Source organism: Haemorhous mexicanus, chromosome 10, assembly GCF_027477595.1.
Source record: "Haemorhous mexicanus isolate bHaeMex1 chromosome 10, bHaeMex1.pri, whole genome shotgun sequence".
NCBI classification, from domain to species: Eukaryota; Metazoa; Chordata; class Aves; order Passeriformes; family Fringillidae; genus Haemorhous; species Haemorhous mexicanus.
In genome coordinates, this window is record NC_082350.1 from 1,492,396 (window position 1) to 1,514,850 (window position 22,455).

At 42.1% G+C, this 22,455-nt stretch overlaps 1 protein-coding gene across 2 annotated transcripts in view; it reads right to left on the reverse strand.

Annotated features, from left to right (window-relative positions):
• CLSTN2 (calsyntenin 2) overlaps window positions 1-915 on the reverse strand; it is a 203,054-nt gene extending 202,139 nt beyond the window's left edge. For both annotated transcript variants that reach the window (XM_059854901.1, XM_059854900.1), the window contains exon 1: window positions 797-915. The gene's annotated coding sequence lies outside the window, so the exon portion shown is untranslated. The remainder of the gene's footprint in view (window positions 1-796) is intronic.
• Between the last annotated feature and the right edge of the window lie 21,540 nt (window positions 916-22,455).

The following is a 22,455-nucleotide window of genomic DNA, read 5'->3' on the forward strand; positions in this document are numbered from 1 at the left end:
CCTAGAACACGGACACTCACCTTTACCAGTTCCTTTCCTTAGAAAAGGTGAAGTTTCTTAAGCAATACCATCTTTTTAACAACAACACCATCTTAAGATCTTCATAGCAGTTATCAAGCTTTACTATTCTCTCTTTTCTTCAAAAAGTATTTTTAAGTGAAAGAGGGAATTTAAGAGACAACTTGCTCTACATGCAGAAGTCCCATATCCTGCTTAAGGGACTCAGGACAGCAAAAGTGTCAGGTAAAAGAGACTTAATATAAACGCAAACTTGTATATGACATACATCTATCATATAGCAACTTGAGCAAAAATGTTCAAAACCTCCATTAAATTTTCTATCAAAGTCTCGACAGTTATAAAGTACTTACACAGTAAGATATGATTTGAGCAACTTTAAGTATTTGTCACACATTTTGTCCATGGCCAGGAAGCAGAACAGGAAGAGAGAAAGCAGGGGCTGTTACTGCTGAACAAAATTAATTATGTATTATTACTTTAGGCAATTGCAATGATTTATTTCTATAAAAGCAAATTCAAGTGTAATTGTGTAATTATTGTGTTTTCATTAAAAATGTATTGATAGTGGGTGCCTTCTGTATTATTCTCTTTATTCTGTTCTGCTACTCAACAAGTTCAGTGTAGGAAACACTTCATTTCAGGATGCGTGGGCGAACAGTCAGGTCCTGAGTACTCAGACACAACCTTTACATGTGACCTTCAAATTACACTGGAAATTCCTTCCTTACAAACGTGGTCCACAGGCTCAAATGCTGCTGCTCATGTACATTCCTACCTGCAAAGGGTACAGGTGCATCTTTATCCAAAGCAACTAGGGGGGGGTCCAAAATCACAGTGTCGTTGTTTTCAGTTATGATTCCATGGTACGACGTCTCAATCCAGGGTTTGTGTTTATTCACTAGAAAAGAAGAAACCATGCCTAATTAATTTGGTTTGTGTTTCATATCCATTCAATTTATTTTTTCTATGAAGAGAAATTATTTAACATACTTCCAATTTGAGTAATGGTATTACTCAAAAGCCACTAACAAAATCCCTGCAATAAACATTCAAATATAAAAGAAAAATGACATGCATATTGTACTGCACTGATGACAAACCAACACTTGCAGACATCCCTCCAATTAAGACACTGAAATAAAAAGGCAATTTGCAAAATATTTTTAATGTGTTCTCAACTGTCAGCCTACCAAGGTTCAGACAGTTTTGCAGGAATTACTTTCACTTGCAAAGTCCTGGTACAAGAGAAAGAGGATCCCAAGAAACCCAACTTGACAAGACATAAAGCAGAAGGGTGGGTGAGAACACTCAACTCTTGGTCACTTTCTCACTTTGTATTTTTGGAACAATACCTACAATTACTTTGGTGTTTTGTACATTGTCGAGAAAACAAACATCTACATTTTAACTACTGATAAAAGTCTGCACTTCTTCACAATTTAACCAGGGGATCTGAAGTTTTTCTGGAAAAACCTGTCCTTCAAATCCAGCTGTTGAACATTTGGATATCTGGTCTTAAAGTACATAGGAAGATCACACAAAAAGACACTTTAAGGAGAGACTACACTATACCATCAGATTGTCTTATTGCTGAACCCTCTCCACTTACACCCCTCTCACCATCCTTCTCCTATTGACTGGAAAGGATGAAGACCCAAAATGAAAAGGAAGGGGGAAATGTAAGAAGCTTAGCTTTGCTGTGGTTATAAATTGAGCTTTCTTCCTCCAGGCACAATCTGAATGTTATGTCACTGGAACTCCTACATAAGGAATACAATGGTGACAGCTAAATGAATTTCAGTTTGAGGAATGTACTCCCCCAGGCAAGAGGGAGCACTGCACCACCGAATATCTACCCCATTTGCAGCAAACTCAGATGCAATTTCAGGTAATTTCTATACCTATTATATAGCTATTTCTATATTATATAGCTATTTCTATACCTATTATACACTTCTACCTATTATATAGCTGTGTGTACCAGATGCTGAGGAAAATACCTGGTGAGTTAACAGAAATCACCTCAAAGGTGGAGAGCTGACACCTAGAGTGAAACCAAATTTTAAAAAAATAAATTTCAAAAATTATGGAACCAAAAACATCTATAGATATTACCCTAAACTCCTTCCTGTCTTGTCTTCTGTAAAACCCCAGACATCAATGAGATTCAAGTTTCTCCCTTTGTGAAGAAAGCAGCAAAATCACCAAGACAATACAGAGGGATCTAGCCACAGGTAAACGTCGGCAATTAGCAAATTATTTTTTTCACTGGCTATTTGGGAAAGCATACAAATATATTTATGGCAAATTGCAGTTCATTCTGTTTGTTTCTTGCTTCCTTGTTTAACCATTAGGAAACTGTGGACTTGGGAGACTGATCCTTCCAAAGCTGAATTATTTTATATTCTAGCACTAATCTGAGAGCTTTGAGTTCATTCCTATGTTGCAATAGATCTTCTTTCAGAAGAAAACCTACTTATCTTCACAGTAGTTGGTTTTGCCCATTTTTGCAACAACTAATCACCAGAAAGATTAAACTGGGGATGTATAAGGGAAAGGTGAAATGGAAAACAGGGATCTCAAATCTCTTTATCTTGTAATGACTGTACAATCAGAGGAGAGATTGGTGAGTTTATGTAATAGATGAAGGCCAAAAGTCTTGTCAATGTTGAAAAATGAGAAGTGATAGAAGCAATTTCAGAGCTTTTTATGGCATTTGGGATTCTGGTTTGTAGGGCAGTTGAAGTATTCTGTATTTGTTAATGGAATATGTGAGTTGCCTGAGCATGCAGACACACCAGTGTACTCCAGTGACACTCAGGTGTGGCTCACAGGCTCAGAGGGACACAGGCTGCACTGAGCCAAAGGGCATCCCTTGACTGCAGGCAGATGCAGTTGAACCATAACGAGACAGTAAACAGGAGCTCACATCAAAAGGGAACTCCTTATGCAACTCATATTTCAAGTACCAAACGCTTTTCATTCCTCCTGATTCTGTTAAGGGTCTGAGCTCTTAAAAAAACAATCAAGCAAAAATCCCAAACAAGCAAATAAAAAAAGCAGCAAAACTTTCCTCTTACTGATTCCTAGGGAATACTTTTGATGGCACTTTTACTTAAGGAACTCTCAGAATATAGTGAGTGCAATTCTACCACCTTAGCTTTCTCCAGTTGGTGTCCAATGAGCAATAATAGCAGTCAAATGAGTGGCAGCAACATAATTCCTTAAATTATATTGGGGGGGAAGAAAAGAAAAGTACATTATGAACAAATGCAACAGTTTAGACCTTAGAGACTGGTATTGGGAAGAGGAAAAGAACAATAAAGCAAAAGCAAAATAAAATAATATATCAAATTATTTGCAAGCTCTTGTCTTGGAGATAAATTTTGGAGATACATACCTAAGTGTGAAAACCATGGGTATATAAGCTTTGTGTGATCCATGGTGTGGAAATTTTACAAATAATGGAAAACATCCATGCTCTTTGGGAATGTAAAGCAATTCTTTTGCATCAGATGATCTCTCTTCGAATATTTTCACATCATGAAAATTATTGATCCTTTTGCACTGTTTTGGATCCTTGCTTTAACTTAAGAAATCTCTAATCCTGAGATGAGCACCTGGTGTTCTGGCTGGGGAGCTGTTTATATTCTCCCTGCTAAGGTCTGGTAAAATGTTACCATAGAGTAACTGCAGAAACCATTCTACAGGCTTTCAGAAAATAAGAGATTATGAAGGAAAAACCCTCATATGTAACATGATCAATAAGTACTTTAGAGACAAAACGACAACTACAAAATATTACACTGGTTCAAGCCCGTGTTTATCCACAGGTTAACACAGCTCTCAAATCTCTGGTAATTTCCTATCCTTATGCAGTGTCTTCAAAAGAAGAGAATTTACAAAATTCCAAAGTGTTTTGTTTTGCCTTATTTGAGCTACTGATTCTTTTCAGGATATATGAGTTGGATTTTAGGTTTCCAAAAACATAGTAGTGCCACACTGCATTTATTTAAACACCACAACAAAAACATTTTACCATGCTGTCTATTTCAGACTATATGAAACTGTATGTTTAACTAGAAAAGAAAAAAAAAAAAATCTCAGTATTGAAAAAGTTCCATAATTTTGATTATATACATTACTTATTAGGATATTTTTAAGATTAACATGTATCCTTTTTGGAATTCTTTAAAAGTTTTAAATAAGATGGGACTATTTAATTTTATCTTTAAAATGGAAAAGGCAGGAATGGTTAAAAAATATTTCAATGCTTCTCAACAATGTTTACAAATTCACAGCACTCTATTAAGTAAAGTGACAGGCAAGCTACTTTTCTTTGGTTTGCATTTGCTAAAGATGATGGAAGAGATCTCTACACTGACTTGTATGTGATGTTTCAGGAACTAAAAAGGCAGAGCAGTACACAGCCAGTCAAGCCCAAATGAGCAAATAAGCTGGATAATCAGCAGGTAAGAGTTACACAAAAAAACTTTTCCCTCTTAATGCATATTAACTTGTAGCACACTGATATTAACTCTAAACCTAGGGGGAAAAAAAGGTTTTGTCTTCCTCACAGAAGACCTTCTCTGGAAGCATTTATTGGAAGCTGGTATCAGTACAAGGCTTGCATGAATTCAAACATATATAGTTAAGACACAAAGATACTCATGCTGTGGGTTGTTTGTCTGTTTCAAAATTGCCTCCCTTCCTATAATTTACTAGTCATTCATATAAACCCATACTATAAATAATTTATACCATCTAGGATCAGGCAATTAATCTTCCTTTATTACAGCTCAAGGCTGATCCACTACAATTTGTCTGCACTGTGCACAGGGCATTTCCTGGTCTGTCCCACGAAGGCTGTGATCACAAGCCTTGGGATGCAGTGGAATCCCCGTGCCAGGAAAGAGCCCCTCTGTGCTCCCCCTGCAAATGCCCCAGGCACGAGAGCCCCAAGCAGAACACCGCCAAGAAACCAAACCCATTCTGAGGGTCTGAGGGAACCTTGTGGCCCGGGACTGCTGTCCTGAAAGTCAGCCAAAGGACAGCCCCACAGGAACCACAGAGGTGAACACAGAGATAAGACAAAGATAATACAGAGAAAGCCCAGATGATGTTTAGAATGCCCAAACCTTGCTGACCTCGTGCAGGTTATTCAAGACTGCAAGACATGCACAGCACTTCCCAAAGGCAATCACAGGCTGTGCGTTAAATCTTCCAAGTCCCAAAGCCTGTAAGCAGCACAGCTGTGGTTTGTGATTATAATAACAGGAGTACAATAAGGACAAAATGCATGAGGCCATCACCTTATGAGCAAAGCCATCTTTTCTCTAAGCTGAGACAGACACTTGTTAGGGTGTGGGGAGAGGAGGAGTGGGTGGGAAGCAGCAAGTGTACAAGGGACACATTACAATGGTATTTGCAAAATTCAAATGGTTCCTGACTCAAATCAGTTAGTAAATGTCACTGATCCAAAAATAACACATTATAAAAGAATTATAAAAGAAAAAAAGTGACTATTAGAAGGTATAACTCCTGACACCAGGGCAGATTCAATATTGTCAGTTGATTTAACTGATGCTTTCTAAACTTCAGGAAGTTCAAACCTGAGGTATCACATTGTAATGGTTAAGAATTGCTTTATGAAAGCCAATGTTTTCTTTTTTTTCTCCTCTAAATAGCACGATGGATTTATTTTCCATTTAATTGTGTTGATAATATGTTCTCTCATCTCTAGCCTAAAGAGGTTGTTAATTCCAGAAAAATTGGCAGAAAATTTAGGCTTTCTTACCACCTCTTTCAGCTCTAAGTCTTTGCATCTGGGACTTAATGATCTTCAGCTCAGCCTGCTGGAATCCTGAGTAGGTGTCAAATGCCTTTCCCTCAGAACCACCCAAACTGAGGATGCCCAGGAAGCCTTTGAGGCACACAAGAAATCCCATTAACTCCTGCAGAATGTCAGACTGAACCTGCTGCCAGTGAATGCTGCAAGCCCTCCCCTTGAACAGCAAGGCAAGCTGCTCAAGCCCTATAGGGGGATGCTGCACAGCAATTCCCAAGGGATGCAGCTGCCACAGGGACAGCTGCAAGGCACAATGCCCCTGGCTGGAAGAGTCCCCAGACCTGGACAGCACTGACGTGGCAGTCATTCCTCCCTGGGGATGGTGGTTTCTTGGGGAAACACCACAGTGACACCTGTGGGATCAGCAATGGCCACAGCTCAGGCTCGTTCTTCGGGTGCTCCAAAGGAAATGGCAACTAAAACCTTGACTTGTCCATTGTTGAGTTTCTGTGAGCTGTTCTCTGGAGAGCTTTAACAGCCCTGGGCTCTGGACGAAGAAGGAGAAACTTGAAAGAGGGTAAGGTCCAGATGATTTTGACTCACAAGTGTGGCTTCTGCTATGATCATTCTTTGATGAACAAGTGAGAAGTTTTGCAATCTCATAATCTTGAAGAGAAATTCACTGGAGTCTCCAGTAGCTCCAGTTTCTGGTAACCGGATGTCACTACACTGAAGTATTTCAGAGATTGTGTTTTACTAAGCAAGCCCTCATCACATGGGTCATACATGTGACTGTATTGTGCATGCATAGCTTTATAGCAGAGGAGACCTTAATTCCCCCAAGGTATGTCTTGACATAGAAACCTGGATTTCCAGAATGAGCCAGGAATAGAAACCAGAACCAGTAGAAAAATCCCAGATCTCATAAAGTAGCTAAGAACAAAAATGTTCAGAAGATAGGCAGATTTGGGGGCTTAGGTCACTAAAGAAATGAGGATTGGAGCTTGAAAAAGAATTTAAGACTTCCTCTGGAAGGCAGAGAAAATAAGAACATGCATTTCTAATATATGTTATGAAATAATTCATGCTTATAGAGAGAATGTATTTTATGAGATTGTAAAATCCAAACGAGCCTTTGACCACAAGCAGCCCTGAGGCAGACGTCTACTTTGGAATCTCAAAATTCCTGAAGGCAGCAGGAGAACAATTTTAGTTTAGTTATGAACAGACGTGCCCAGGTGATGATCGCCACTCTCCGGAGTGATCGAAGACGCCCAAGGACAATCATCACCCAACTGATACCATCGATGGACACAGCAAAACTCCCAGAAAAATACATCTGAATACATGACTTCCCCTGACACAATCAGCACCGGCCACTGCTCAGGAAACAGTGATTGTCCAGCCCTGCACAGCGAAAGAAACTGTCATGCATATGCAGAGTTACAAAAGAAATCGGGGCTCCTCGGCCCCAGGCATAAAAAACTGTATAAAACAGCACTGCAGGAAGCAGCGCTCGTGAACAGAGGGAGGTCTGGTGTGATAGAGGTCAGATCAAGGTTCACCCAGCGCCGATCCCGGGCTTGATGCTGTCTCTTTGGCTGTGGAGTTTTTGAGGACTGTATTTTTGGTCATGGAAAAAAAAAAAAATCTTTCTTGCATTTTGATAAATTTGGCTTTTCGATTGATCATTTATAACAATTCTGGTGACCCCAACGTGATCTGAATTTGGGGTTTGGGGACCACTCTCTGGTCATGCAGCGCCCCGCTGATTTCAGCGGCCTGACAGGACTGGGAGTCGGCGGAACCAGATTCCGAACCAAAGGCAGAACCACAGCCAAAGAGAGCATAAAAACAGGCTCAGAGCTCTCGGGAGACTCAGACCGATCCAGAGTGGGATCTCCGAGGCCACGGTGCTTTTTCACTTGGAAAATCTATGTGCACAAATAATCCACATGGGAAAAAGAACCGTGAGTACCCTGTGGTTGAGTGGGGTATGATCGAGCGTGTGTGAGTGAGATGTGATTCTACCACAAGGCAAGTGTGGACCCCAAGATTGCAGTTCCACTCTCCCGCAAGGGATGTGGTCAGTCACAGGGGAAGCGTGCATTTTGCTCGCCATACATGTGGGACCTGTGACTCATAGAGAATTCAGGGGATTCAATCAGGGGTTTGGATCAGGATGGAAGGGATGCTCCCAAAAGGTCTGGGAGCTGGTAAACTTTATGATCCGGAAAAATCACGTAAGAGAGCTCTTTGCCAGTTGAAAAGCCCATGGAATGGTTCTCTGTGTGGCCAAGTAATCTGGTAGTTTTTCACTGACAAAGAAACCAGTACCGGACAGAGACTCGGGATTCATGCCGAGAATCCCAGCCAAAAGGACTTGAGGTAAGAAAAATAGCGAAAGGGGCTTTTCAAAAGATGGGACTGAAAAAGAGCAAGTGCCAGAGAAAACCCCAGGGAAACCCTCCCCAGGTTCCCAAAAAGGTTTTGCCAGAAATCCCAAGGGGAAGCCGATTGGGATGGATGTTAGAACATTGGGAGGACAGCCCCAGGAGGGTGGGGAAATCCAAGGAAAAGATAATCCATTTTTGTATGGAAAAGTGGGGAAGAAAGTAGATCGCAAAATACGTGGTCTGTCCGGTTTTCGGCACCTTCGAAATATGGACGTGCAAGACCCTGTACAATCATGTAGTCAATCAGTACCCACAGAATTTTGAAGAGATTGAGTACACCGAGATGTGGAAATTTGCTTTCTCAGGATTGTTCCCGATAAGAGCCCACAGGCACTCAGGAACTCGAGGCAGGAAATGGGAGCTGCTGGAGAACGTTCTGCCTCCCTATTTAGTCCCTTCACCCCAGACTGCGCAAGCCCAGGCACCTCTGGTGCCCGCGCCACTCCCAGAAGCATCGCTCCCGCAGGGACAGACTTTGGTGCCTTCACTCCCACTGGAGCTGGCCATGGCGCCTCCGATTCCATTGGAGCAGGCATCAGCGCCTCCACTCCCATGTGAACGGGCAACAGCACCTACCCTCCCACATGAACAGGCATTGTCACCTCCACTCCCATGTGAGCAGCCCCAGCCCCTACCACCACTCAAATCAGGGGAGAAACAGATTCTCCCCATGAACCAAGCTAACTCTCTTCTGGCCCATCAAATGAGGTGAAGGACGAGGAAAGTGACCACTGGTGATAGTGGAGATGAGGAGGAAAAGCCCAACCTCTTCCCTTTATGGGAGGTACCACCGGAGATGTTAGGGCTTTCAAGAAAGAAATGGGAAAACTGATGGATGATCCATTGGGGGTGGCAGAAAGATTAGACAAGTTTCTGGGGACCAGTATTTACACCTACGAGGATCTTAATGTGATATTAAGATCGCTGTTCATAAACGAGGAAACGGAGATGATCAGGCAAGCCGCAATCAGAGACTGGGAACACAGAAACCCGCAGGGGGAGTGAGGGGATCAGAGGTGGCCGGACCTGAAGCCGTCTCGGAATGCCCAGATGGAGGAGGGCAGATAAAAGATGAAACATTTGAGAAATATGATGATCCAAGGTATACAAGAGGCGGTGCCGAAGGGACAAAATATGAGTAAGGTGCTCAGAGAGTGTCACGGAAAGGATGAGACACCCACAGTGCTTGGAAAGGCTCAAGAAAAGCCTCAGAATGTATTCCGGGATGGACCCTGAATTCCCGTTTGGGGCGGTCTTGTTGAAGACCCAATTTTTAGCAAAATCATGGGAAGACATAAGGAAGAAATTGGAAAAGATAGATGGATGGCAGGACAGAGAATAGCAGGAACTGCTCTGGGAGGCCCAGAAAATCTACATGAGGAGAGATGAAGAGAAACAGAAAATCCAGCCAAAAGTGTTAGTGGCTGCAGTAAGGGAAGCACAGAAACAGGAAAAGGCCTGAGACTCGGCAAAATCAGCTCCGCCAAAGAAACAGAACCCATCCCAAGGTAAGGGCTCAAACAATCAGAAAAAGGACTTTAAGTGCTATTACTGCAAGCAGAAGGGACACATTCGGAGGAATTGTCCCAACAAGGACAAAGACGAGAAAATGTTTCAGGAAGATTAGAGGGGTCATGGGCTTTTCAGTCTGGGGTCCGGGACATCGAAGGAGCCCTTGATAAAATTGAGACTAGGACCCCAAAGGCAGGAGGTATGGTTTTTAGTAGATTCTGGAGCTAATGGACCACAGTGCAACGATTACCATGAGGATGTTCTCTAAGTAATGATACAATGATGGTAGTTGGGGCAAAAGGGGTACCATTTAAGGTCCCGATCATAAAAGATGTTGAAATAGAATCAGAGAACAAGCAATGCATTGGAAATATGTTGTTAGCGGAAGAGGCAGAATTCAATCTTCTGGGAAGGGATTTGATGGTGGCACTGGAAATCAGTCTAGTGGTGCAGAATTCCCAGCTCATGGTGAAGTTGTATCAACTCACCTCCCAGAACGACGAGAAAATTGACCCAAAGGTTTGGTACATCCAATGGGAGGCTGGGAGATTGGACATAGAGCCAATTCACGCTGAGATAGAGAGACCTGAAGACCTCATTCAGGTCAAACAGTACCCACTCCCTATGGAGGGGAGGAGGGGGCTGAAACCGGTGATAGAGGAACTGGTAAAAAAAGGAACGTTGGAGCCGTGCATGTCCAGACACAACATCCCAATTTTGGCAGTGCGAAAAACAGACAGTAGCTACAGGCTAGTGTAGGATTTGAGAGCTGTGAATCAGAGGACTAAGACACTGTTCCCCACGGTTTCAAATCCTTACACTTTGTTGAAAAACGCGTCTCCCGAGGACACGTGGTACAGTGTGTTTGATCTGAAAGATCCTTTCTGGACTTTTCCTTTAGCGAAGGACAGCAGAGATTACTTTGTGTTTAAATGGGAAGACCCAGAAACTAACAGAAAGCAGCAATTTAGGTGGATATCATTGCCTCAAGGCTTCATGGATTCCCCAAACTTGTTCAGGCAAGCCCTTGAACAAGTGTTGAGTCACTTTGTGCCAGTGGAAGGAACAAAATTGTTACAATATGTGGATGATTTGTTGATTGCAGGTCCAAGCGAGAAGGATGTAAGGATAAGCACTATAGAGCTCTTTAATTTCTTGGGGGAAAAATGATTAAAGGTGTTTATTTAAGTCAAAGCTGCAGTTCACAGAGGCTGAGGTCAGGTATTTGGGACATTGGCTAACCAAGGGAAAGAAAAAGCTAGACCCCAAGAGGGTGGCAGGGATTATTACCCTGCCTCCCCCATGGACAAAGAGGGAAGTGAGACAGTTGTTGGGGTTGTTGGGATATTGGATTGATGTTCGCAATGGATTGAAGGATACAGTGAAAAGATAAAATTTTTAGACGAGCAACTCACCACGGACAGAATCAAATGGACAGAAAAGGATGAGGATGAATTTAAGGGAGTGAAGGAAGCACTCGTGGCAGCACCAGCGCTGAGCGTCCCCAAGGTGAAAAGGCCATTTCAGCTGTTTGTGGATGTCAGAAGTCACACAGCCCACAGCATGCTAACACAGGACTGGGCTGGAGCCAGGAAACAAGTAGGTTACTTGTCTAAGCTTCTGGACCCTATAAGCAGGGGTTGGCCCATGTGCTTGAAAGCGATTATAGCTGTAGCATTGTTGGTGGAGGAGGCAAAGAAAGTAACTTTTGGGGCTCCGTTGGTACTATTCGCAGTGCATAACGTGCAGGGCATACTACAACAAAAGGCAGATAAATGGCTCAAGGATGCTAGGTTGCTGAAGTATGAGGCCATTTTGATCCACTCACCAGACTTGAAATTGCAAGCAATGACAGTGCAAAATCCGGCCCAGTGTTTGTTTGGAGAGGTCTCGGAAACGCTTGTTCATGACTGCATGGAGGTGGTGGAGTTGCAGACCAAAATAAGACAAGATTTAGAGGAGGAGGAATTGGAAGAGGGAGAAAAGTGGTTCGTGGATGGATCAAGAAGAGTGATTAAGGGAAAAAGGAAATCAGGACATGCGGTTATGGACGGGAGAACGGGAAAAGTGATAGAAGCGGATCCTCTGAATGCAGGATGGTCAGCACAGGCTTGCGACTTGTACGCAGTCTTGAGGGCTTTGAAAGGACTCAAAGGAAAAAAGGAAACAATTTTTACAGATTCCAGGTATGCCTTTGGGGTGGTCCACACGTTTGGGAAAATTTGGTAAGAAAGGATAAGTGATCAACACTCAAGGAAAGGAATTGATGCATGGGGAATTGATCAGGCAAATTTTGGAAGCGATAAGGGAGCCAGAAGAAATTTTGGTTGTTCATGTAAAAGGGCATCAGGCAGGGATGCAGTTTCGGATCCAGGGAAACAACTTGGTAGACAAAGAGGCCAGAAGCACGGCACTGATGACAGTAAGTACCCCGGAGATCAAAGGAATTGAGGTCCCAGAGTACATTCCAAAAAACTCACTTCCTCTAAAACCACAACACCTCCTCAGTCCTCCCAAAAGGAAATTGAGAGCTATGAGAAAATAGGGGGAACACTGGAGGAAGGTAAGTGGAAATTACCGGACAGGAAAGAATTAGTTTCAAAAGGCTTTACCAGGCCAATCTTGAGAAGGCTGCACCAGCAAACACATTGAGGGGCTCAGGCCCTGGCAGAACAATTTCTAAAGCTTTTCAGATGCAGAGGAATTTATGAATTGGCAAAACAGAAGGTACAGGGATGCCTGATCTGCCAGAAAGTTAACAAGACTAAGGCAAGACAGGAAATCCTGGGAAGTCATCCCATTGCGTACCGACCTTTCAAAAGGATTCAAGTCGATTTTACCGAAATGCCCAAGGTCGGAAGGTACAAATTTGAACTTGTGGTAGTTGACAAATTGACCCATTGGGTGGAAGCTTTTCTGAGTCCAAGGGCAACAGCTCAAACTATGTCCAGAAAACTGCTGGAGGAGATTGTACCCTGATATGGGGTGGTGAATTACATAGATTCGGACCAGGGAACTCATTTTACCTCAAAGATTATTAAGCAGTTGGCAGAGGCACTAGGCATTCAGTGGGAATACCACACCCTGGGGTTCAGGACAAGTTGAAAGAAAGAATCAGACCTCGAAGGTGCAATTATCCAAATTAATATTGGAAACTCGGATGTCCTGGTTGAAGTGCCTTCCTCTTGCCTTGCTTAATATCAGGACTATGCCTCACTCGGAGACGGGGCTCTCACCGTTTGAAATGCTATATGGAATGCCATATAAGCATGGGATGCCGGTGGGACACCCCAGGCTGGAGGATAGTCAGATCCAACCATACTTGATAGTGATAAACAAGAATTTACAAGAACTCAGAAAACAGGGGAGAGTATCCCAGAGTGCTCCTCTGGGGTTTGCTATCCACAAATTCAACCAGCTGACAGAGTGCTTGAGAAAGTGTGGAAAGATGTTGTTCCAGATTGCAAGGCAAGATGTATTCTATTACCAACTGTATGGCAGTTGTCTTGTGTCAAGTGGGCAATTTCTCCTTATCTCTCTCTCTGAGTGATCACAATCACTACCCCTAGGCAGGGGACATCTGCTGATAATGAGCTATTGAATGTCACCACATAACTGATAAGAACTATAACATCCCATTGAGAGATGCTCCGCCCAGAGGGAGGAGCCAAGCATTGCTACCCAGATATAATCTGGAGATTCTGACACACCAGCACAGCTTCTCCACTGGATTCCCCAGAGGAACAGCAGCTGCTTCTACTTCCACAGATCTGCGGAGTAAGATGTGCCCCTCTCCCCTCACTGGGAAGGTCCCTTTCTTGTCCTTCTGAACACAGACACGGCCATTTGGACGGTGGAGAAACACTGGACACACCTGTCTAGAGTGAAAAAAGTTGAGCATCAGGAGGAGGCTCCAGAGTGGAGGATCACCTCTTCCACAGGCAACGTAAAGATCAAACTACGCCATCCACATAAATGACCAACAGTGATCAGATAGGTTGCATACTGTCTAGCTGTGTATGCTATCCGTTCGTGCACTTCAAGTGTGAATACTGTCAGGAAGCTTTTGTTGTACATTGTAGAAGGGGGCAGAGACCGAAGGGGTTGTGCACTCAGTGTTTGGAGGAGGAGCTTGAGCTGACTGATCGAATCTTAACTCTTGCCACAAATTTAGGTATCATTGAATCAGATTCTCAGGAGTGGTTCCACATTTTCCAGAACGGTGTGGGTGGAAAACTCAATTCGAAAGCAGAGATCTTGGATGTCGAGTGCAGGAAATCAATCAGGGTATCTTGCAGCTCAGATGCAGCCAAGATATCTAGGTGGGCTGCCTTTAAGAGGAGGTATGCGTCACGGTCCGAGAATGTATTCCCTGAAGAATACTCCTGCTGCCGAGAAGATGGTCTTCCTCGCCGCTGGTGGCACCCCAGGGGGCGCAGGCAAAGGCAGAGAAGTATGCCTAATGGGAATCCTGATGGGCCTGAGCCTAGTGGTGTGTGGGACGTTTAGTCTGTATATTGAGAACCCACTCCATGCTGGGGAACAGAGCCCTGTGGATGAGTGCAATAAGTGCACCCAGGTTGTCCTGGATGGGGAAGGAGGAGGGGGAGTGTCTCAGCATACCAAGCCTTGGAAAACTGCATCATGGAGCAAGGCAGGTACTGTGTGATAAATAGCACTTGGGTGAAATTTTGCAGGAGGGGCAAAAAAGGTGTTGTGTTTTAGTTTAGAGGCAAGAGTTGAGAATGGGTGGTCAGACAAGTTCAGCCATGAAATACGGAATAGAAATGTTGAACCAATGTCAATCCCTTTCTGTAATCAATGTAATCAGACAATGTGGGTAGAGGGAAAGACTGAATCAGTTTTTGTTGCATACCATCAAGTCAATCAACTGTGTTATTACAATTCTAAACTGGGAATGTGTGTCATGAATGGGAAAATGTACTGGGTTAGGAGGAATTCAGAGTATGAAAGAAAGCTCATCCTAAATAGGGAACCTGTCATGCTGGATCTTGTCCAAGCAAACAACAGAGTTTGTCTGCAGTCCGATAGGACTTTCTGTTTTGAAAGAATAAGGAAGGGATAGATCCTGAGGGCAAGATGAAACAGATCACTCAGGAACTGAAAAGGAGGGAGTCCGAGTTGAGGAAGAAGAGGGTGGAGCAAGAAAGACTGAAAACATTAAATGAACAGTACGAACAGCTTGAGAAACAGTATGCTGACAGGGGGCTACCCTCCTCCGATCAGAATCTATTCATTGATTTGGTTCAGGAGATCACAGAATGGAGATTGTCAAATTGTTGGGTTTGTGGGGGGGCTGAAGTCTGATGAGAAATGCCCTGGAAAGGTGAGAGCTAAGCTCTGGAACAGCTTTTGAAGTGGGACAATCCACGGGTCTTGAAACTGGTGCAGAGACCCGAGGGATCGGTGTTAGACCAGCAAGTGATTGGAACTGTTTGCATCAGCCGAGAGGGAAGGGAATATACCAAAGTGGTGGGATATACCCCGTGTATATCCACTCTAGTGGTAAATTCAAGCAGTAGGAGCAAAGTCTGGCAACCAGAGCCTCCTACAAGATACTGGAGTCAGAAAAACGAATCAAATTGTGAGTGGAATAGTCAAATTGAACTCTGTTGGGTCAAGAGCTCCAGAGCTAAACCTTACCAATCATTGGGGGAACTGAGAGAATAGAGAGAGCCGGGAAGAACAAATGTAAGGGTGAAAAGCCACAGATGGAATCTATTGGATTTGCAGGAAAAAGGCGTACAGCAAATTACCTCCCAGATGGAAAGGATCATGAACTTTGGACATGATCTGACCCGTGTTCTTCACTATCCCCGGAACAAAAAGTAACCTGCTAGGAGCCCCATTATATGAGACCCTAAACAGGGAAAAGAGGAGTCTGAAAAAGATACTTCCTGTCATAAGTGGCAGGCAGACTTTGGGAGAGGAAGAGTGGCTGGCGGCAAGAATACCTGAATATTATGGACTGGCCACTTGGGCTCAGGATGGAATCTGGGGATATAGGACCCCGATTTATCTACTGAACCGACTAATCAGGCTGCAGGCAGTGGTAGAGATAGTTTCAAATCACACCTCAGAGGCCCTTGACTTGTTAAGCCGGCAGCACATTCAGGTGCGGGCTTCTGTGTAACAAAATCGAATACCGTTAGACTATTTGTTGGCCAAGGAAGGGGGAGTGTGTGGAAAATTCAACGAGCCAGAATGCTGCATTAAGGCCGATGATTATGGGGAAACCATAAGGGGTTTGGCAGCGGAGAGAAAGAAGGTGGCTCATGTCCCAGTCCAGAAATGGAATTCTATTTTACAGTCAACCTGGTGGGACAAACTATTCGATGGGGCCTGGTGGAACAAAATTATATTTTTCGTAATGTGTTCAGCAGCTGGGTGATATTCCTTCCATGTCTAATACCTTCTTTTATTAGATACACTCCGTGGTAAAGGGTTTGCAAATAGCAGTTGGGTCCGTGGACCAGGGGTTGGCTTCTGGAAACAACGTATCCAAGATCATGAGCCTGAGGGAAGGCGGACATTCAAGCAATGCCACTGAGGTCCTTGCAAAATTTGAAAAACAAGTCAGAAGTAATGAGAATTGTTACAATGTCTATCAAGGAATCCCGCAAGGAGAACAGGGCCTGCAGAGAGTCCTTCTCTTTGTAGGAGATCCTTGGAGGTGGAGGGTAGATGTAGATAAAATATAGATAATAGTCATATGGGTTGTAGTGGGAGCATGAATTATTGTGATTATATTGAAGGGGAGGGATTGTAATATATGTTATGAAATAATTCATGCTTATAGAGAGAATGTATTTTATAAGATTGTAAAATCCAACTGAGCCTTTGACCAAGCAGCCCAGAAGCAGATGTCTACTTGGAATCTCAAAATTCCTGAAGGCAGCAGGAGAACAATGCCCCGTTTAGTTATGAACAGACGTGCCCAGGCGATGATCAAAACGCCCAAGGACGATCATCGCCCAACTGATACCATCGATGGACACAGCAGAACTCCCAGAAAAATACATCTGAATACATGACTTCCCCTGACACGATCAACACCGGCCACTGCTCAGGAAACAGCGATTGTCCAGCCCTGCACAGCGAAAGAAACTGTCATGCACATGCAGAGTTACAAAAGAAATCGGGGCTCCTCGGCCCCAGGCATAAAAATCTGTATAAAACAGCCCCACAGGAAGTGGCACTCGTGAACAGAGGGAGGTCTGGTGCGATAGAGGTCAGATCAAGGTTCACCCAGCCCAGGCTCGACGCTGTCTCTTTGGCTGTGGGGTTTTGAGGATTGTATTTTGGTCACGGAAAAAAAATAAAATCTTTTTTACTTTTTCATAAATTTGGCTTTTCGATTGATCATTTAGAACACATTTTTGAGGAAAGAGAAACTAAGTAAAAAGTGGAAACTTAAAATGACTGTGAAGTAGGAGAAGTAAATAAATGTTTGGATTTTACAGGATTAAATCTGTCTCAACATTAGGAAAAAAAATTTGAGTAGCTTTATCAGGAGGAACTGTGGTTCCCTGCCTATAAAAACCCTGAAAACTTTCCAGAAAGGTTCTGATATGAAACACGTTTTATATGCTTTTCCAAAGACAAATTGTACAGAAGAAATTTATTCTGTCCCACACACTTTGTTCTCCCTGTGATGCCATTGCCTGAATTACTGAAATTCCAGTAGTTAGGTTCTGGCTTTATTTTTAGATAGACAACTTTAAACTATGATGCTTTATGTGCTTTTACATAAAATAGTAACATGAAAGTCCTGCCCCAATTAAGGCAATCGGAGTTTTGACATTAAGATCAGTTAAAGCAGAATTTATATGATTTGTGATGTGTGATTATGAGATGTGAACTCTTTGGAGAACATTTTAACTGAGCAATACGTTATAGGCAGTGCATCTCAGCAACATTAAATTACTCAGTGGAGCTCCTGTGGATACCTTGGCATTGCTTTGATTGTGCTGCACAGCAAAACCTATTCTGCACGAAGTTTTCTACAATAAACACATTTTCTGGCCTCCAAAAAAAGGCCTTTCAACAATGACAGTTCCCATCAACAAAATTTGTTCTTATATTAAAAAAGGGGCAATATTTGAAACAGAAGACTCTTTTGTTAATAGCTAATTCTTATTACAAACTTATTTGACCAAAAGCATCAAGTGCCTTGCCTAACAGACTTTATAACATCAGTAATTACACTGCTGTTGGCTATTTCTAAAGTAAAATAACATACTCTGTACTTATTCTGATGTGTTGAGATGCTTATGAAGGCTAAAAAACTATTAATTCTCTTGTAAATCTGTTTCTTTGGGGGTTTTTATGAGTGGGGGAGAAAAACTGCTTAACACTGAGCAAATGAATATTACACATTTAACAGGAACTTCGTGAATGCTTTGCTCAACCCAAACCTGTGCTGTTCAGGAAAAAACAATCTAGCCACAAATTTTGTAGAACTTTACTTACAACACTGAGATGTAAAACTTACAACAGCATTTTTTACTTCTGACCCTTATTTCTGAAGAGCGCATATTGAATTTTCATATCCATACAGGAATTAGTCTTTACACCCTGTCTCATTGCCCTCTTTTAGGGAAAGTACCACATAGTTGTGGTCTCTGGGCCTTGCAGTGCCTTTAGCTTAAAAGTTATTTTAATTAGCACAAAAGACAGTTCAACTCTTTCATCAACAATAAATAAATTTATCAACTGATAGCTGCCATAACAAATAGACTTCAGAGAATGCAAACCTGAATTCTGAGCTCCCAGTCTCCATGCCTCAGCATTAAGAGCATTAAGTTCATATGGGACCATATCTAAGGAACAAAATCAGAATTAGGGGATGAGTCTGTCCCACAGCTATCCACGGGAACTTTACCAGCACTTATTGATTGCATCCTCCGATATGAAAATTACACACTTTAAAAATTCGGGGAAAGTATCCAATGGTTTAAAAATGTGTTCATTGATGTTTCAAGGGCACAAAAAAGTCACAAACAAGGTGTTTTACTATGTATTTACTTGCACTCAAAAGGCATTTCACTTATCTTGCTTATCAATGTTCAATTCAACATAGATTCCTCATGAACAGCTTCATTCTCATTTAAAAAGACATAAAAGCTTGAGATGCCCAATATATAACCCTTCTATCATTTAATTTAACTTCCTTTGCTATTTCGTAACTCCACGCTCACTGTATGAGGCTGCCCCAGTATTACATACGTTATGTCTTTCATTTGGGCTGAAAGTTGTGCAGAACATGGATTTATTTTTCCATTATGAGCATTAACAGGAGGCATTTTACCTTAACCTGACTCTTCTCCTAATTCTTTAAATAAACAAGAATGGAGTGAACTCTGAAGGGTTCTGTCAGAGGTGACCAGGGCTCCCAGCACTCCTTCACTGACTGGACACCAACACCTTGCAAATACTCCAATATTTCACATAATTCTGAGGAACACACAGATCCCCAGTGAACATTTTTATCATGACAGTGTGTTTTCATAGGAAGCAAAACATATCAAATACAGTGGTTGTGCAGAAAAGCAAGAGCAATACCCTAAAAGCCATCTCCAAAGAGAGACCTCACTGAGGAGCTGCAGGCCTGCAGGATGCCCTGTTTGACTGAAGAACTAATTTGCATCTGTAATATCCATCTTACTGCCTGAAAAACCAAAACCAGGGGATTCCAATTGATGCTATTTATCCTATGAATGTCTCAATTATGACATCTCTAAAGTGAACACTGCAGATGCTACAGAACTCAAGACATTTTAACACTGGCTGAGCAGATTTTCAAAGGTTTTTCAACACCTTATAATTCAGATTAGCACGTTTTCCTTTGTAAACAGTACCTTGAGTTGAAGTTTTAAAAAAGGATATTAAGGTACTTTAGGCCTCATGCAATTATATCTCAAGAGTTTCAGCAATACTCTGTAGCTGAAAACAGCATTTTGAAAAATTCCAAATTAAAACCCCTATTATGAGGCTAAAATAAATGAAAAAAAAAGTCTTAAAAAATGGTAGCCTTTAAAAAATTTTATGCCACACTATTTTGATAGCACAGATTTGAGTGCTATCTCAGTATACAAATTTAATCTCACTGAAATCCTATGCTCCTACATATGAGCCAACACATTTGGAAATCTTGGGAATTGAGATAAATCCTAATGCCATGGATTTGAAAGGAGTAAGTAGTTTCTTTTTAAAAAAAATAGAAGAAAGTATTGATGTTTATATTTTCATTATTTGTTTAAAAATCCAGCTTTCCATACAGCAGGGGCTGAAGGATATTGCAGTGGAGAGAAGATGATCGTATAGGACAGGTGTTGCTGCAAATTACCTGTTCTCTACTTCATCCAGTAGATCTTGAAAGAAGCTAATCATCTTTTTTTTTCATTTGGCCACCACTCCTTCCAAACGAACTATGTTGGTTTTGAAATTGTGATTGCACTACAGAAGAGATGCTTTATTCCTTGATGAAAACCAAGAAACTCCAATTCTTTAAGAGGGAATAACAGGAAGAGTGCAAGAAACTGAGAGAGATTGATAAATCCTAGGCACGTTTGTGTTGGCAAAGGCTCATGAAGCTGAAAGGTCAAGGGAGAAATGTGAAAATGCACAGAAATCCAGAGCTGGGATCATGAGAACGCTTTTGAGTGCATATCCTCTGATAGTCTTGCACCATTTGTGCATTATGGGCAGACCAAAGGGGGACTGTAGGTGTCACATCCACTGTTCTGCTGCAAGCTGTTCACAGGTAGGGTGGCACAGCTCTGCTCCATGCCAGGCACAGGGTCATCACAACCTGTCCAACAGTCATGGACCAAACGCACAGATAAACCACAAAGTGTCAAAATAACTACCAGCAATGCAGGCAGAAGAGCATCACAGAGAAACATCACAGCAAGTCCATTTGCAAGTATTTATTTTGTGTTCAGATGTCTTAAGTCAAAATGTACCTCAAAATAAATCTATTAACTGACTTTCCAACCTCATTCCTCACCTCTCAGAATATATCTTTAAACGGCATTTGTCACACCGTCCCACACATTAATTAAACAAGGATTGCATAAGTTTTCCTACCATCAGTGCCCAAGGCAGGTGTCAATTGATGGTATTGCTCTTCTCAGTCCCAGCAGAAAGCAGGAATGCAGTAAATGTCACACAGGCAGGACAAAGGTAACACTGGAGTGTCTCCTGCTTTGGTACCATTCTGTGCAGTTCTATCCATGGTGGTCACTTCTGACAGACTCTCTGCTGTGTCCTGAAGAACTGCTGTTCTTGGGTTTTGGGAGAGAGCCCAACTTCTCTGCACTTTCATACAACAGCTCTTATTAGTTTGTGATCCTGACTGAAGTTTCTATACACTCCAAAACAAATAATGATGTGTCTACCCCCCACAAGCAATGGGAATGTGGCTGTTCCAGACACTGTAAGAGTCAAGACCTCTGTGTTTCAGCTCTCCACGGCAGAGAATGCCTTAATTCCATGGGCTATGGAATCCATATGGTGAACACACTGACACCCTGCTTTTCATAACTATTCTGCATTTTTCAGACATATTCTACCAACACTTTAATTTTTTCTACTGCATTTGTTTTATTTTAACAGCTGAGTCTAGACCTAGGAACTGCCTGAAAGAAATATGTTTTTAAGCTTTGATGCTGTTTCTGATTATAAATAGCTCTGACTTTATAACAAAATGCTTAATTTAATTTATTTTTATGCACCTCCTCATTATCAGTGCAGTCATTATTTTTTTCAAGGCAGTCTTTTCTCTCAGTACATTTTCTACAGATTTAAACCTAAAATTATCACTGATCCTATTTGAATGGTTTACTCTTCCCTCAAAACTCCCTCACCTCTTTTTTTTTTGCATTTCAACCTGTAAACAGGCTCTAATTTTTCTTTCTTCCCTCAACATCCTCAAGTGTCTCCTAATTCCTGAATGTTTTGAAACATATCAGTCTATTTACATAGAAATTATGCTGCCAACAGCCAAGTTTTAAAATGCAATTCTTACATTAGCAAGTACTCTTTCCTCCTACCCACATTTATGCATTTAAATAACAAATGCTGAGTACAGGTGGAGCTTGGGGTGAAAGTGTGGGACAACTTGCCTGCATTAGGAGTCAGAGTTCCCAGAGCTCCAGTCAGAGCTGGACCATGACCTTGCACCAACAATTAACACATTCTTGTCTCCATATGGATCCAATGACAGCAACAAGATGCTTTTTGTATTATAGCTTCTTTAGGAATGAGAACAAGGTATCAAATTCCACAACAACACAAGACAGCTTTCCAGCTCTCTTAAATCTTGACTCTGAATTTGAATCTTGATTCCAAGGAACCTCCCTGGATGACTGTCCTTCTCATGTTAGCCTGATCATATAAACAGGTGAGGAAGGAGGTGTCCAAGTAGAGGAAGGTAAACCTAGAGATCACCTGAATGTATGAGTTACCTTTTCCCCTCCCTCTCTTTCAGTTAAAACAACTGAAGCCAGCATTCTGGTGTCTGAACAGCCTTTCATCAGATGCCAAGATAAATATCATTCCAAGTTTCTTTTAGGGTTTCTCCTTCTTCAGAATTTTGTAGTTCCTGCTTGCGTTTCTGCACTCCTCGGGCAATAGCAAGAAGACTTTTAGACC